The following is a 15,317-nucleotide window of genomic DNA, read 5'->3' on the forward strand; positions in this document are numbered from 1 at the left end:
CGCAACCGCTTATTGGAAGCTGTTACTTGGCAAAATGTCGCTTTCACGACGGCAGAAGTTGTCGATATTTGACCTAAGTGTTCCCATTAACTGTTTGTATTACATCCCGTCTTCTCAGTTAAGCACAGAGAGGGCGTGATATACAAGCCGCATTGGTGTTGAATAGCAAAGACAGGCCTATGTTGTCATATCCGCTGCATTTCGTCTAGTTTTTCATTGCTGGCCACGAATTATAACCTATCAGATTGAAATAACGCAAAAGTTAGAATTGGCATGGTGAAGTTGCAAGTTTGTCATCGTTCATGTTGAAAACAGCTTATAAAAGACGAAGACAGATAAGCGAAAACAGAAGGGAATCGGTGCCAGTAAACGTGACGCCAATGTCGAAATGACTGACGAACAGCCAACCGCTTTGCCAACTGGAAGCCAGTGAGCAAAAATGAAAACTTACCATATTTCCGGCGAATTCACAGTACAAGAAGCATTTACAGCGTCAAGAATGGGGCCCCCGCTCGTCTGAGAGTACGTACATCTTGTTTTTGACAATGGCTAGCATTTCCTTAGTTCCTTTCCTCCTTTTTGCAGCTAAAAAATGACAATAAAATAGTCGAATGAGTGTGTTTTCTATTGCTACTACATCCCAAACATTTTATTTTAGTTTGTCACTGATTTGTTGTTTTGTCTAAAATTTTCTATTTTGTTGCTATTTTCTTGTTTTGGCCATTTTTTCGCTGCCCAGCATCCCTCCAAGAGAATTGCAGCGTGCACGGCTCTAGGAAATCATATTTTATTCAACCTCGGTGTTTTCAATTGTGCAGGAGTATAGAAATACAAAGCGAGGGTATGTGCCATATGCGGTTATGGAGGTATTGGACTTGCGGAGATCCCTCTGCAGATGTACTTTTTTGCTTATGTCCGGACATAAATAACGCGTATGGATATTGGTTTCGCCAATACAAACAACAAAAAGCCATGACGAAGTACTGATTCTGGAGCGCCCAGTGTCTCCAGAAAAATGTATATTTAACGCAGTTTTTGACCCGTTTAGCCTATATGACAGTGTATGCAGAGATTACTCTTCGAGAGATTTTGCTTAAAAACTCCACATTTGAAACAATTATGAAATCCTAAGAAAAATTCAGTGCTCTTTCTAAACACTATGGCCATATGACAACATAAATAAAAAGACATAAAAGAAAACTGGAACACGAAAAATTATGAAAATAGCACCTGTTGTGTAAAAATTTATATAAACACGTTTGTTTAAATGGCATAAAGTTGTTTTAATTCTCTAAATGTAGATTGTCGGTAGGTGGACAACTAGCTCAAGGTCAAGTCTAACATATCCTATGCAAACATTCGTGCGAGGTAGTAGAGAACTCATAAAAAAATATCTATTTGTTCCGCTGCTGTTTGCGATGGTCGCAAAGTTCCAAAGAAAGGACATCTTTATACTCGTCCCTGTGCCTGTAAAACATGCCATAAAACGATAATAGGAGGCGCCCAATGCATGTATTTAAATCAGAAAATGCTGGACCTTCACTGATATGGGATAGAAATTATGTAATTTTCCGCATATTTAGTTCAAACGCATAAGTGACGATGTTGGCAGCGATATAACAGTGATGAACACTCACAGGCAGTGAGTTTATTTATTTCATTTGCTTACTGTAATTTGTTTCAGGCATCAGTTGCATTTTGACTTTAATAAGAAACGAAGGTAAAAAAACGATATAAATATAGCTCATCTGCCCTCCCAAGTGCTATACGTCTTTGGAACGATCTTCCCGATCATATCGCATCTGTGTCATGCCGTGTAACCTTATGGCGCCTTGTGTCTGACTTTTTTGCTTCTGAACTTTTCGCAGACAGTTAGACTGTTTGTATTTTTTACTAGTTATTTTTTCTCGCCTTCGGCAAGTGTCCGATATTTCAAAGGGCATTGATGGGCTTATCGTGTCCTGTATGATCCTGTTCATTTTTCACTAAATGCTGTTTGACTAAATACTGTGTATTTTTGACTAACTTTTCACTAAATGTGCGGAAATCAACAAACTTTCTGTTAACGCGACTTCAAGTTTCGAGGCTCACGCGCAGATTCGATTTTGTGAGTGTGTTTGTGTATGTGTGTGTATTTGCCTGATACAGTTGACTTCATATTGGTTGTTAGTCTTGCCCACCGGTGTTATATAATTTGTAAACTAACTCTGTTGATTTTATGTGCTCCCCCTTACTCTATGCCCCGCGCCGTGGGCCTGTAAGGTATCTTGAATAAATATCGCAACCGGAAGTTGGACGCAGTTTTAAAATTACCTGCGTCGGTGATGGTGGTGGCATGAGGAAGTTTCTTCCGTTAACACTAGAGTATCTGCACTAAATTACTAACAAATTGGAACGCGGACACACTTTACACAATGTAGCTAAAGTACAATGTACAACTTTGCAGTTGTTCGGAAGAATGCATTCAGGGCCGCCAGGGCTCACAGCTACTCCTACCACGTAAAATAAATGTTTACTGGTATTTTGTGACCTGAGAATAAAGCGCGGACATAAATACACTGTTATAATATGGAGGAATTGCGAGTGTTGTATAATTGCCTCCAAAGGAGTCCGACAGCATAAAATACGCAACTTTCGCGCCGGGAGCTGTATGAAGCAATATGAATTGTGTGAGCTATCAAAACAATGCGATTGTGTGCTTAAATCCTCTTCCTCGCTTAATTTTACTAAATTGATAAACTTTTATTTTACAACAATAAACGAGAGAGGGACTTAACGTGGGAGAAAGCGCAAGACGGCCATACGTCAAGATACGCACATACGTACATACGTGCATTATCACACCATTATAACTTTCCGTTGGGGCAATATGGAAAGACAATGTAAACAACAATGGTGCATCAACAGCATGCCAACAGGTACAAGACCAACCATCTTCGCAGTACTAGGAAATTCGCTCTCAGCCGAATACCTCCATTTTGTAGTTTCTATCCCATCAAGACAAGCATTAAACGTAGAGGTAGCCACGGCATTGCTTGGAGCCAGGTTCCCTAAATCGGTGGCTGCCTGTACACACGGGGGTAACCTCCTATGTAAGTCTGCATGCATGCCAGTGAAATCGAAAAACTTCCAAATGTGAGCGGCATTTGAGTATGAGAACCTAACTTCCTTGGTATGTGCGCGTTTTTTATCACGAAAGTGTTTGTTTTTGGGCTTGCATACATAAAGATTTCACTGACGTCATATTTGTCACGGAAATAACGCGAGTACGACGAAGCAAGCGGCCTGTATAGGTGCACCCCTGCACACAGGATCTTCTTGCGGGGAAGCGACCGTTAGTACTAAATAGTACGTTATATTCACGGTTCTTACTTTTCGGGTTTCATATTTTAACACAAAAGTGTTTTATGCGTTGTTACACCAAGATTTCACTGATGTCATATCCGTCATAGATGCGACGCCAGTGCACCTTTGCCGAAGCGATTCGCCCGGAAGACGTAGCTGTCCAAGCACACTCACAAGACAGCTCATGACGACAAATCGTGCTCATTTCGCTGCACATTTGGGTGAGCATTTCACTTTCGTGTTTTACCGATTCTAATGACAGAGGAATCAACCACAGTTTTTTTTTTCTGCAAAGACATGAACGCCTTCTCGTAATTACGTTTCTTGTGCTGATGACTGTTTGAGCACGTTTGAACCACTCTGAGTTGAAGACGCCTTACGGGTCAGTTTTTTCTTCCTATGGTCTTACCACAAGCGCGACTATGGAGCGTACATTTTCACGGTAGTGTGGGCTGTGCGCCAAAACTCGCGGTACAGCAGTGAATGTACTGCTGGCGTTGCATATTCCTTTTGGTTGAAGAAATCTGAGCATTGATTTCGGAACTACAGAAGGGGGCACCAATAGTAAGGACACCTGTGTACGCAATAAAATCCGGGCTAACATGTAATCAGAAGTAAAATTGGATTACCTGGGTTTACATTTTGTTTGCTGACCTGGGTTCAGTTCAAGCTGTCCACCTAGACGCAAACAACAGTAGCGGCATGTGTCCGAATGCGGTCAGGATAGTAGTTTTGGAGGTGCGTGGATGTCAGGTCTGTACAGGGTATGAAATAGGTGCTGTCGACAAAAGATGTTCGGCCTTCGTCGGTGGGGCATCATTTCAAGCCTGAGTAAGGGGGGGGGGGGGGGGCTTTTGGAAGTTCTGTAATTCCATCGTATGTGTTATTAGTATAGGTTTTTTAGGCAATCATAAATATTTAGGAGGAATGAACCACAGTAACATCATCATCAATAGATGGTCAAGCAGGTAACGCTCCCTTCTTGGTTTTCGTGCACGTTATGCTAACAATAGGTGATTGCTTCGACTCATACAAGCTGTCGCCCACGGTCGCTCTTTTATACTCGGTCTTCGTGTACTAAACTCCCTTGCGATATTTCTCCTATGTGGAAAGGATTTTTATGGAGCACATTTGTCCACTGATAAAACTGTCAGAAAGGTTTCTTATGTCCACACTTCTAATTTTTTTCTTTATTACTTTGTTTCTGTTTTTTCTCCTCTGTGAATGAACTTAGATATACGTTTAGGCGGTACATGCACATCTTGTGCCATGCGCAAGTTTATTTGTTTTTCAAGTTTTTACCAAAGCGGCAAGGACGCCGTCAAGCCTCGGAATAAAATTCTCGGCTTTCCATCTGTATCTCCAGAATCTCCACTGGTGATCTTAAAAATAAATTGGCCTATTAGCAGTCATATTTTAGTAAAGCTCAGCCGTACTACTGCATTTCTAAACGTATTTCGAGCAATTCATGCTTGACTTTAGGATAGGATTATATATCTTATGGCTCAGAGAGTTCAATGTGTCTAATGTGAACAAGGAAATCTTATGAGCATTAGAAGGGAATCCTAGTTTCCTTAAATCAACAAATAGAAGATACATACAATTTGCATCAAAACACTGCATTTTTCACATCGCTTATTCTGAGCTATGAAGAACCCATACTTAATCCATTTTCAGGTTGTACGTATTTTGAACTTCATAACAACGGCACATAGCGTCCGAAAACTTCTCTTACCAAATATTTCAATTACGGTATACCAATCCCAGACCGCTCTACCAATAAAAGTGCCATTCCGCCTAAAGGGCCTGTGAGCATGAATGTCAACTGTAAACATCCCAAGCTGTAAAGGGTAGTTTGTCGCAACGATAAACACGTCAGTGTATCTGTCTATATAGGAAAATGACATTGGCTGGCAGACTGCATAGGTCAGTAATTGAAGGAGTATATCAGCCTCGCTCGAAACTGACGATGCGGTGTGTACGAGTGTGAAGAAAAAGCAAAGTTAAAGTGGGATGGCAGCCGTAGCATATTTGCTTGTGAGACAGCGCCCCGAACGATATAAGGGGTGATAAAGTAACTGAACATTTGAAGGCGGATCTTCAAACTGCGGGAAAATCTCGTCCCTACACCTCGCCAAACTTAGGCTCAGCCTGGTGAGCGAACCAAGCTTGAGCTTTTGGTTTTCCCACCAAGAACTGACTGACAACTACATTCTACAACACCTGCAAGGGGTGGCGGGACTCACGTGGCTTGTCAAGAGGCTGCGAAGGCAGGTGGCGAGAAGCGCTTCCACTTGACGTTACTGGGTACCGTCGGCTCAGTTGCGAAGACAGCCCTCTCGTTTTTCAAAGGCAGTGTCCTGCTCGCGCTCTCTGCATTCTGTTCTTTAGTGCCCTTCAGGCGCAAGCTCTGGGGACGTAAGGGGGCACTCCGTGTAGCGACGCAGTAATGAGGCCGCCATGACATTCAAATAGAGCACCGCATAGCCCCTTATTTGTTATCTACTAGAGAGGAAATATAAAATAGAAAGAGAGATGGTTGGTTGCTGAGTGTAACAGTACACCAAAGAAGAGCGGGGAATGAGAAACACAGTAATCATCAATTGAGGTGAGATACCCGAACGGACGCCCCTTCAGAGGTTGACGGTTATTACTCAGCCGGCATGCTTTCGGTCGTTTCAACAAAGCAATATTAAAGAACAGTATCCCAGCACTACCGGATGCGAGCTGCCTGAATTTCTCGAAATTCACAAATGCAACCACCAATGCTATCAGAATATAGAAGTCGTTTGCCCGTAATGTCATTGTATAACTGTGTTGGTTAAACGGAGGTGTCCGGGGGGGGGGGGGGGGTACGGTTGTTTATACAAACTATAATTATTGCTGATTCCTTCACGTTTTCTTACATCCACGCCATCAAGACACTCTTTGCTAGGTCGGAGGTAACGTGTCATTGTTGTTTTTTCTCTAAAGAGGAGGCGAAGTGACAATAAATTTTTGTGTAAGCGTCATGCTACTTTTTTATCTCTTGTTGTCCCTTTATCATTCCGTATCACTCTTAGGGTATCATCAACATTTATGTAACTAGAAATAAAAACGTACTTCGAGAAAACAGAACCAGGCAGCAATGCTTACTTGGGTAATTTCGTGAATACTGTTAGGAGTTGCTCAGTTGTCGGTGGCTTTAGCTTTGCTGAACCCTCTCTGTGTGGTGGCATTAGAGCAGCACGACTAAGCGGCAATGTCAACACCACCCAAAACCATCTCGTGAAGGCAACGTCATGGCTAAAATTAGGTGCGTTTGTTAACGCACCACCACGTGCGGTAATAGGCGACTGAAACTCCCGCAGCTCGACGTTCATAATGAAAGTGGCACCCGGGACGCTGTGCGTAATTTAATTAGGCCACACGGTAATGCGTGTTTATCGGTCGTGAAGGGATATAGGCGGGAGGGAGGTGTGTCCAAAATTAGGTTGTATCCATGAGTGAATTTTTTATAGCATCCTGCCTATGTAAGGCCCGCATTGTGTAAGGGATATCCTGGCGGGATTACTTAGCTCACATCACTGTCAGCACGCTGTGCTGGCCAGGCCTGACATTCGGAGTTTTTTGAGGGCATCTAACGTTGCATATTTTACAGCCTTGCTGTTGCCGCTACATTATATTCAAGGGCGATCACCCCCCCGCCCCCACCCCCTCCCCCCAGTTCTTGACAAGTAATTTCTCTCTCTCATCACGAGTAATAATCCCCGAACTTCATTGTAATTTGGTGATTTGGCATGCACACGTCAGGATGCCTCTGATTCTTTGAAGACAAAATGTAAACACAGTGCCAGGGAACGTTTCGCATAAATGAAGTGAATATTTATTTTTCTTTTCAGGAAAAAAGAGACGGTGCTGTATCCGTGACTTTGTCTTTTTGAATGACCTGCGTTGAGGAGCCATCACCTTCGACTTGTATTATTTCTGCGGGTGGATGAGACGCAATCAGCTACAAGTTCACAAAAAAACTTGTTCTTTAGCGTAATACTTTTGTTTCCTACGAGGAAAAGTTGATATTTTCATTTCTATTTTGTATTTTTTTTGGCTGCTACGTTTCTAAAATTTTGGGGTAACATTGTTAACAAGTGTCCTACTATTTGTATTTAAGACACATCAACAAAATCCGAAAAACATTTTCGGTATACGTTTTAGAAGGATTGTGTCTTGCGGGGACTATACTACTTCGCAAAGTTTTCCGCTTTAGCCGTGCGTAATAACAGCGTGTAGGCATAGTCCTTCATTATTTTTAAGGTATTGAGCTCTATGGAACGATTCACCCGTGTTAAAAGTTCACACAAGTGGATTTGATTTCAAAGGAGAGAGGTGTTCCATAATGAAACCTAATAAAGCAAATGTATGGCATGAATGCACCGATAAAGAAATCTTGTGATTGCACAAGAAAAAGGACACATCCACTGTACCGGTGAATTGTGCAGGCAAAGCGCAGTTGACATGAACGATTGCACCGACTACCAGTAACTGCGTCACGCTGTTCCGACGTCTTCTTAACACTGCTCCTGCTGGGTATACCGGTTCAGTGCTTGCGAGAACATCTGCACGTCCTTATACGCTCGATCAAAGGATATCTCGACTCTAGCGGAAGCACGTGAATGTGAAGCTATGGTGAGAGTATTAAAACCAACACGTTCTATTTCAGGCAATTCAAACGAGTCGTCATGGCAGGTTTTGTCTTTCATTTGAGTAAAAACATGTTTAGTATGTTATGATAAACTCTTCAATCGAAATACTCTTTGTGTTGTTATGGCTTATGGCTGCCTTCCTTACATGCTCGCCCGGTGCCCTGCTGCACTAAACTTCTTTCGAAAATGCGGTGTTTGTGAGGCAGCTGTGCCAGCATTATTACGGCCGCTCACTTTATTTATATGTTGTCATCGACATAAGTTTAGGGTTTTTGCCGGGCGCATCAACCACTGTTGATTAATTTGTATTAGCGTTTACTGTATACCGTTTTTCTACAGAAGGCGACACGTTTTGCCTCCCCAAATGAGCGACTATATCTGCTTTATAGTAAGTTCGGACATAAGCAGGCTAATAGCAGGACCACCAATAAATTTCGTTTTAACAGGTAGCTGTTCTACCCAACATTTTTGCCGCTACTTTTCGGCAGCCTGGATACCGTTCTGTTTGTTACCGTTAAAATTACACGCAGGCCAATGGTGAATTTATTATTTTTGTATTTGCGTAAAATGTACGATTTTGGGAAAACATTGTTCCCGTTAGGCCTTGGAGATTAGCAAAAATTGTGAATTCGTGCACGATTTTTATGATTGCCGCCATTTGCAGTACTTCTTCCCGCGTTCATTATGCGATCTCGTTTCCATTCGACTTCTAATGGTTTAGCGTAAAATACGCCTGAAGCATCAAGCATCAGGAGTGTGAACTCGCACCAAATAAAACCACAGAAACAGTCGTATGAGAAGGATTTAGTTGTTTCATTTTCGGTTAATTTCGGGCGACGAAACACCGGGGCAAAACAAGCACCGCCTCAATACTCGCAATCTTGGGGGTGGAAGTCCGAATCCCGTCCGGAAATTGCGGGCCCAAGTCCAAACGTGATCAATGGCTGGCGCTGGCTTTGTTTCCTCCCCGCGTAAGATCAGGAGTCCCTCAGAATGAGGCAGCACCAAGGGGAATACAATGCCGTCACGTTCGGTTGTTTGATATTGGCACGGACGGGGATGGTGGTGTAACGACTACCGCGGATCCCAGAATATAGTAGACAATGCTGGGGTCTCGCTGTTATTGCGTTTTTTTTTACCTCCAGTTCCTACACAAAACCAGCAACACACGAAGAAAACAACGCAAATACATGGTTTCTCGAAGGCTGTGTGCCTTCAATGACGAGCATGTATCCGTTTGAAAAAAAGTGCTTTATATTCACTATAAATTCACCTCTTTGCCTCGTTTTCCTTGATGAGTTCAAAGTTATTAATGCACATTTTGATCTAACTGCGAGGCCCAGATAGATATGTTGCAGATGAATTACCACGGATTTCTATGAAAAAAAAGGCGACACACGTTCTCCCCCTTCTTCAATAGATAGGCCATATTTGAAAGGATGGCAACCTCCCAAGCCCCGATTTGCATTGAAGTGCAGCAGTAGTGTGCAACATGGTTTTAGTAAAGGCGCTATTAAATTCGTGGTGAACGGTAAAAACTTCTATGACGCAGCGACCACAAAAAACCACTTCACAGTGTAAAAACCCACGCAGCAAGTGTACCCTTAGACACGTGCGTGTGTTTGTGTGGGAGCACCTAAGCAGCGCGACCGGCCTATCCTGTGGATCTAGGACGCCAGGAAGGCGTCGCGCAATTAACCCTGCGCTAAACTACGCGCGGTGGCCCAGACAATTCTTTATAATGGGCGTACGCGCCGGTCCGACAACTCTTTTACAGCAGAGCGGTTTAACTCTATCCCCAATGGTTTTACATCCGTGGACAAAAACGCCAAGGCGCCAAGGCCTGAGATGCCGACCGCATTCGTCAGGCTAATCAGGCGTAGAGCATACCGTTTAGAATCTCTTGAAAGAATCCACAAAATAGGCATCGAAACCGCAGTACAAATGATAAGGCGTCTGTAAACAATGATGACACCTTAAAATCCAGCCATATTTTAACTAAGGTTTACTCATAAATATTGTGGTGATTATGTGTTGTACCTGTTGTACCCTACAATTACCACGCCTCTTGTGAGCATCAGTGCTAAAATGTTGATTTTTCATTGACCCCGCTGGCTCTTGCAATTACGCTGGGTGTAAAACTACACGAACCTTCTATAAGGTAACGTAACTATATCTTTGCCCTCCCTCTGTGCTGAGCCAATAGTTACTGACCGCATAGTTTGAAGTTTTGTAGACTGCTTCATACGTCGGCAAAACACAAAGACTCACTCAAACTCAATCAATACTTTTTCTATTCACGCTTCCACTGAGTACATGTACTCAATCAAACTCCGACTCAAAAAGCTAGTGTGTTCTCAAAATTGCTCGCACTCCTCACGAGTATTCGTATTCAATCTGTACTCATGAAGCCTGCGTACTCAAATCATCTGTACTCACGAGTAATCGTACTCATTCTCTACTCTATAGTACTCAATCTGTACTCATGAGTACTGAGTCGGTTCTCATATTCCGTACTCAGAGTACTCAAACGTTATTGATGAGTACTCCATCTTCTGATCTCATGAGTACAAAATTTGTATTAATCACGACCAGTCAACTTATCTGTTCTGTTAGCTAGGTCATGGCTGGAATGAAAGACTATATACAAAAAAATACAATGTTCATTGATCAGAAAAACTGAGGTTACATAAAGATCAGGACTGAGGATCACGAGAAGAGAATGTCTGACACGGTGCACTGTCGTAGGGCGACTCACTCCGCGAAGGCACCTACACGTGAAAGAGCGCTCATGTTAGAGCGCTGCACGGCCCCGGGCTGAATGAAAGCCCGGTCCTAACTGGGCCCGCGGCCCTGCACGGAACGCCCGAGGTCGATTATCGGTGGGCCCGGGCCAGGCCTGGGCTCAGTGCCGCAGGCCCGGGCCGGGCTCCAGCTTGAATTCATACGCCCGGCTGTTACTCCCACGTGAAGTGTAGAAAACGGCATAAAAATGAATATTCTGAGCTTACTTTTATGCGCTACTTGATGTTAGTTGTACACATTGGTATAAAAACGTGTTTAGATATGTCTGATAGTCACTATACTGAACGTTTAATGACATTTCATGTACTGCGTCAAGATTTTATGTTGTGGTGTATAGCATATCTAAGATACGGTTACAAGGAATTCCTTAGCGGAAAGGAATAAATACACCCTGGAGCTGTGCACCTATGTCTATGTACGTGTGTTTTAGATGGCGAACGAATTTAAATGCGGCCGCCTTGGCTGGAAATCAAACTCACGTGCTAGCGAAGCGCCACCGCCTAACCACCACTGCAGGGAAAATATTTCAACGCCCGCACATACTCGTGGGTTCAAATGGGGAGCAAGAAATTTCAGCAACACGAACTTGTTAGCGAGACAACCACGTGAAGTCGCTAATAGTCTGGTCATAAAAGGTGATGGTGTCTCTAATGTAAGAATACGAGCTATTGTACTCCGATGTGACGTGAACTGCAGACGGTGTAAGCTACACTAAGTGGACTTTTAAACCCCTATTTTTTGCGTTTCAATTCACGGCGTGCTTGTGCAGACTAGATGCTCCGTCTGATTTCTTGGTACGAAGACACTGGACCAAATATAATAAACGAATTTGCTTCAGCGTCCAAGACAGGGTCTGGTCACACACACACGGGCACTCCCTATACTAACAAATAAATGACCGGACCCGGGTCTGACCTGAGCTTGAGACAACGGGCCTGGGCCAGACCCGGGCTCGGTTTTACCGGCCCAGGTCGGGCTCGGGCTTCACAAAGTGGGCTCGGGCCGGGCTCGGGCCTTAAAATCAGACCCTTGCAGTGCTCCAACTCACGTTACATCTGGTGTCTCCTCTTGTTCTCAGGAATAGAACAACGAAGCCTCGGCCGTGTCGTGCTCACTGGGAACTCGGGGTGCGGCCATGTCCGTAAATTCCGGTTTTTTGCGTGTCTTCTAGTGGCAGCTTCTGTCGTCCGTTTTTGTTTGCCGAAGCTCTGACATTCCCCTCATCGTGCTGCGAATCGGAATTGTGCCTGCTCCCACGCACAATTAGGTTTTCGCGTAGATTGACATCCATTCGTATCAAGATCGCTGTCTGCTTATTCACCGATTCTCGATGCTGGCGTTTGTTTTTTGTTGTTCCGGATACTAGGCGCATCGTTAAGAGGGGGTTCATCTCAATGTGTCGGTGAATGTTCAAGTCGGCTTGATATTATTTTGTGTGTGCCGTGGGATTCACTTCGTCAGACCTGAAATTGGTTTAAATGATCAAAATAGGTCTTAGAGCGAAAATCGAGCAGTTTTCAAGTAAACAAACTGCCCCAAACTGCCGCACGTAGAATAAAGTCGTTTGTTTATCATCCCTTGGGGATATATGCGGGAGAATGCAGTTGCGTAGTTGCTTCAAATGACCATTCATCTCTCTTCACAGAGACCCCGCAAGTATCAAAACGTTTTCTTTTTCACTGTGCCAAGCCTTGATTAAGACTTATGTTCTCTTCAGAGCTTTTATGAGTGGCGAAAGCTTTGGAAAACATAAGGACGAATACATTTTTCCACTCTGTATTCTGCCGGCTGCAATTTTCTAACATTTTTTGGCTAGACGATAGCTATTCTAGGACACACTACGCTCCTACTTTTTCATTGAGAACAGTGCCATTCATCATAAAGACCGACCGGCGTTTGAAGACGCTTTCCACTTTTGCATCTTGGGAGCAACCAGCCTACCTTTAGTGGCGTGCTTTTGAGGACAATTTTGGGGAGGTCCACAGGAGATATTCTACCGAGCATGTTCAGCACAGACCTGAAGACGCAGATATTTCAATATTTTTTTAAAAACGAGCCTGCCAGGACGTGCTCTACAAAAAGTAATTGGAGGATCGAAGTACGAAAACCAAACTTACACACCCCAATCACATAGTTAGGGCGGACGCAGTAACTGGAACATTCAGAATAAAAGCCGCCGTCCTGCGATGTCATCTGTAGCAGAAATACGGTTCCTTAATTGGCCGAAGGTGCAAATTTAAAAAGTGAAGGACAGCAGCCTGAAATAAAATACGCTAAATTTGGATCCACATAAGAATCTAACGTGGCCATGCGGAACGTGAGTCAAGCACGGGTTTTCCGTGGCATTTCCAGTCCTCTTGTAGCTCATCTAAAGGTAGAGTCATGAAGGTAAGGTAGACCTAGTGAATGCGTTTAAGATTAAGACTTCGAAAAGGATCGCAACTGGTACATGCAGATCGATGTACAACTACTTTAAAGTTTTGAGCAACGCGCGTCCGCTCAATGTTAGTGAAAGAAGGTTTTAAGCTGAATATAGGCACCACAACATGTGCTCTGGTGGATTTGCCAGTAACAATGACAGCGGCGGTAAGCACCAAACGCGGTTTCAACAATGACCTTATAGCGGGGACGGTAACATATTCCGCCCCAATTTTGACCTTCCCAATGCAGGTGATATTGCCAATGACGATTGCAGCCGCGTCAAAAGCCCACCGCTGCTTCGCAATTCCCCATATAGCAGCGAAATTAAGATAAGCAACATGGAGAATATAATACCAAATCCCCCGTGAGCCACCTAGGCGTGGAGGTGTTTTGGCCATTAAATGACCGCGGTCACCAGAAAACCCGTGCCGGCTGCGCGCCAGCCAATCCATCGACATCGTGATCGTCGCTTTTGGGCCATTGCGCCATGGGTATCTGTACGGCATGTGCCTTGACAATATTTATTGGGGTAAGCGTGCGCCGGGGCGTGCGCCCCGAGCCCCACTGCCGTCTAGGCGGTGGGACCATCTGTCGGCCGTGCAACATACCTTCGCCTGGACCGCCTTCGAGTCGGCGGTGCCATCTGTTAGCGCTGCGCTGAGCCTTGTCCTGGCGCGACCGGCATCGACAGACATAGAGAGACCTAAACAGCTCCGTCTTAAAACGGGGTCGTAGATCTGTTACCCTATCATTATTGTTCTATTTGCTGCCATGCAGCCCTATGGCGACGCTTCTACATCCCTCCTAAAGAAAAAAATGAGAGTCCAGGCGTCACTTATAGCGATGATACAATACCAAGCCAGGGGTACAAAAAAAATTAGAGCTCCTCCTCTGTAATAATGAAATCCAGTGAAGCTGATTATGGTGTTTTGGTACACGGTTTTTCTGCGAAGAATTTCGAAGAATTTGTTTATTGTGGTTATTGGCCCAAGTCGGCAATTAAATCGTGCACGTTGCTCCTGATTCGGGAGGGAATCGCAGGTACTCGGAGAGGTTGAACTTCGGGCGGCAACGGCAGCCACTGCGGCTTCGGCGGCAGCGACGTTTCGTTATTTTTCGGCACTCCTTGGACTCCGGCTTTTCTGCCCCCGGGGAAATAACTCGAGTTATTGTGATAACAATGTTAGGAAGCAACTGCTGATAACGGGCCAGTTTCAGTCGATTGCCAAACATGTGAAAGAGGCATCGGTAATAGCGCGGGGTTTAAGAATTGTTAAAGGGACGTCGGCAGTAGTGAGGGCAACGTGAAAGCATGTGGCGAGAACATTTTCACATCCGAAAGAGGAACCCAGAATCTCTTCTTTATACGCTTTCGAGCAACAAGTTTTTTTCCATGGCCCCCCAAAAAATAAACACCAGAAAAAGTCGCACCATTCTCCAAGAAAAAAATCGCGCGATCAGGGAACTGTGTGACCCTCTAGAATTCGCACATAAGTTCCTTTGGTTTAGGACAAGGCACTAACTCCGGTTTCACAGCGGGATCTTCACAATTCCACAGAGATAGCTGTGCTGGTACCGTGTTTCTAAACCTTCGTCGGAAAGGCACGACACCGATTCAGTTGTTTCCTAGCCGCTGCTTTTTTTCTGTACTTTATAACGTCCGCCGCTTGCCAAAGACAGTCAAGACCAAGTTCTGAATCCATCCTAATCTAGCTATCGAAAATCCATATCTGTCGAAATTTACCACTCGTGACACAACCTTTTTGTCTGTCATTCGAAATATGTACTGTTATTGTGGGAAGGTAGTAAAAACCCATGTTCACTTCACAGCCACGCAATTCTCATGGGGCACCTAATGCACAGAAGTTCAGAGAGCACCCACTTAATGCTCACCTGAATAGGCGGCCCAAGTGAATTGAAACATCGCGCCGTCAGTGATCATGTCCCTGGCTGGTTATTCTAGCCGCGTTTTTGGCACAAAAACATGCTCAATATAGAAAGGCTAGATCTATCGCTCGATAAAGTACGGCCACCGTGTCGAGAGCGGGGTGACCCTCTCATCTG

The sequence above is a fragment of the Haemaphysalis longicornis genome, unplaced genomic scaffold (genome assembly GCF_048455015.1).
Source record: "Haemaphysalis longicornis isolate Haplotype H1 unplaced genomic scaffold, Haemaphysalis longicornis Haplotype H1 scaffold_4, whole genome shotgun sequence".
Taxonomy (NCBI): Eukaryota; Metazoa; Arthropoda; class Arachnida; order Ixodida; family Ixodidae; genus Haemaphysalis; species Haemaphysalis longicornis.